Source organism: Syzygium oleosum, unplaced genomic scaffold, assembly GCF_021117445.2.
Source record: "Syzygium oleosum isolate NSW1041296 unplaced genomic scaffold, Sole_v2.1 Sole_v2.01, whole genome shotgun sequence".
NCBI classification, from domain to species: Eukaryota; Viridiplantae; Streptophyta; class Magnoliopsida; order Myrtales; family Myrtaceae; genus Syzygium; species Syzygium oleosum.
The window spans coordinates 5,448,112-5,451,505 of record NW_026607485.1 but is presented as its reverse complement, the minus strand read 5'-3'; positions in this window follow the sequence as shown (position 1 = coordinate 5,451,505).

Sequence of the window (3,394 nt, the reverse complement as noted above, 5' to 3'; positions counted from 1 at the left end):
GAGAGTGATAGAAAGTCTGGGACGATGAGCAGCCGGGGAAGGGGTGCAGGAAGAGGAGTACGGGGTCGAGGTCGTGCTCGAGCTAGAGCTGTAGAGGACATTGATATGGGTGCTAGAATGGTAAAAGAAAACCCTGGAGTTGGTGTAGGAGCTGTAGTGGACCCCCGAGCTGGTGTTAGACCTGCGAAAGATCTGCGTATGGAAGAAGTCCTCAGAGTATTAAAGAGGATTGGGAATATGATGGATAAGATGTGCATGTTGTTGGGATGTTCAGACTGTGAAGTGGTGTTTGGTGGTGTAGAGAACGAGATAGGCTGTGTTAATTATGTGTGATTTCGGTTTGATCGTGGGCTTGGATTGGTTAGTTAAACAGAATGCTGTAATGGATTGCAGCATTAGGGTGATTCAGTTTAGTCTGGCTGGACACCTTAGATTTGAGATTGTAAGGAGTCGAGAAGGAACCTCGATAGTTGCGCTGTTGACATGATTTAAGTAAGAGATCTTATTGGATGACCAGTTTGGAAGGACTATACGGACTGTAGAGGATATGTTGGGAATATGTATATTGGATTTTAGGGGCAAATGGGAAGGAACAAGTTTTAAGGAATAAGACGGTCCCATTGATCAAAGACGTTTGAGATTATTACGGGACAGAAGGTACCATTTGGGAGAAAGGAATAATGAGACGTCATCACCCCCACCTGTTTGGATAGCAGGTATAGTTGTAAATTTCGAGGACGAAATTTTTATTAGGGGGGAAGAATTGTAACAGTCTGAATTTTCGATCCTTTTCTCGGGATTTAGGAAATGAATTTGATCAATGCACTTATAGTGAGATCTCACCCGGAAATGCGCATTCACGGGATGCTAACCTTAGGGGTAGGGCTATTACGGGATTGACTTCGCACGACCAAAGAACTCGACCTGAGTTCGATCTTCAACCATATGGATTGACGAGGGAATGTTTTGAGCCAACCGAGACCGGTCTACTTGATTGATCGTGTCCGAAGGGAACTAGCGACAGACCCTCGCAATTATATGACAACCGAGGTCGTCCCGGGTGGAGTAAACTTAAACGTGATTTGACTTAGTGTCGGTCACGGGTCGAGAGCGCGTAATTCCAGAGAGCCACCCGTTAGCCAGAGATAAGCTAAAGTTGCGATTGCTCGATTTTAGTCATTTCTTGGAATTCGGGCTCGGGAATCGAGAATTTTGAAAGTGACAATTTTGGACGGCCGATGACGTTTTTGGCTTGGCCAACCTTGGGGCCAACCATTTCTGCAAAAAAAAATGGATTTCGGTTCGGGACCGGGAAAATTACGATTTTGCCCCTGTGGGCACCGAGATTGGATTCGGAGGCCGTTTGAGGTTATTTTTCGAGGCTAGTGTCATTTTGGGGTGGCCACGCACATTCAGAGTTGTTTCGGTCAAAAATTGGAATTTTGGCTCGGAAGTGAAAAATAATATTATTTTATTCCCGGAACTTCGCAGTCGATTTTCGAGGACTTAGAAAGTGAATTTCGCGATTCTGACGCCGTATTATGTTGGCCACGCACATATGGAACACGTATGTGCGAAAATTGGAATTTCGCCCCGGGACCGGAAAATTACGATTTTGCCCCTAGGCTTATTTTTGGGTATTCCGAATTTTGGGGATTTTGGAAATTGAATTTGGGGATTAAGTGTGGATAAATATCAGCCCCAAAATATTGGACAAAAACGCCCTTAGATATTTTGGTTTGGAAGAATGTGGACCAAGTGTTTTAGGGGCAAAATTGGAATTAAGAAAAAATTGGTCAAACCTTGGACCAAATATTTAATTGTTTCTCTCCTCTCTCTCTCTCCTCATTCCCTCTCTTCTCTCGGCAGCCCCTCCCCCAACAGAGAACTCTCTCCCTCTCTCCCTCACCAAAAATCCTCTCATCTCTCTCTCGGCCTTGGACCGCCGATCATCGCCGGAGCATCGCCGGAGCAAGCCGCCACCGCCGATCGCCGCCGGCCAGCCGTTCCCCCTTGCCGCTCTAGCCGAGTTAGTCTAGAGTTCGGGTAAGTCGCTCCCTAAACCTCGCCTAGGACGTCGGGTATTTTTCGGACTCGTTTGGGTGCGGTTTGGGGTGATTAGAGGTTGATTAAGGTGTTGATCATGGTTATTGGTGGTTAATCATGGCTATTGGTGGCTGAGTATGACTGTTAGTGGTTGTTGCGGGTTGGATTAGACGTCGGGAAATGAGTTTTGGCGGTTGGAATTCGGTAGAAATCGGTTCGGGCTTGAATCCGTGAGGTTCGGGGTGAATCGCGGATTCGCGGTTACTGTACCCGCTCGGTCTGCTATTTTCGTAGAAAATTTTTTGGGCCGAATTTGAGGAAGTTTTCTTCATGAAAGTTTCTCCCAACATCTTGAAGTATAACATATTTTTATTTGGGAATTTTTGGAAATCATTTGATGCCATTCGGAAGTCCATCTTTGGACCGAAATAAAACTGCCCGATTTACTGTTCACCCGACCTTCGGGTCTGTTCGAATTTTTATAAATTTTTCCAGGCCTATTCTCGAAATACTTCCTTCACGAAACCTGTTGGGGACATTTGTGGTTATAACATATAAAAATTTCAAAGCTTTTCAAGGTGATTTTGGTGTTGAAATAAATGTATTTTGATGACAAAATAGTCTGTTAGAGCGAACTGATTTTGGTCTGAATTTGAGGGACAAAAAGGCATGGTTGTAGATTGAACCGGATTTCGTGTTCTTCATAAGAAATGTTTATCGGGATGTGTTTTGCGACATATCCAAAATTTCGAATTTTTGGAGTTCGTTTACTATTTATTTTGATGGGATTCCGGTCACTGTTTAGGGTTCGGTTTAGGGGATTTTGTGACTGTTTTAGGGGCTGTTTGGGGCTGAATTGAGAGACTGGTTATTTGGTGGTTGTGGACTGATTTGGCGACGAAAATTTGAGGTATAGAATGCTTGGGTAGGACCGTGATGTTGTGGACTGGATTGGGGTTGAATTGTGCAATCGATCAGTGGGAATTATGCTATGAATTGAATTGTGTACGTGGTTGTGTGATTTGTGATCATGGGCTGATTTGGATTATGCTTGGGCTAAATGTGGATTGGTGATATGCAGTGTGTGCTTGGCCGTGAGATGTGGTGGTGTGATAGTGCATTCGCGTATTGTATTCGCGTGCCAAGAATGTGTGATTGGGTGGCGTGTTCGTGTGACGAGAATGTGAAATTGTGAAATGTGTGTGAGGTGTGCGTGTTTGGCACTGTGTAGGTGTGGCCGTGTGACAAATGTGGTTTGAGCGGAACGAAGGTACTGGAATGTAGGATTGGTTTGAAAAGTGAGACCCTGAGGCGTGTACGTTTACGCGGGGTGAGGTCCGTCCTGAGG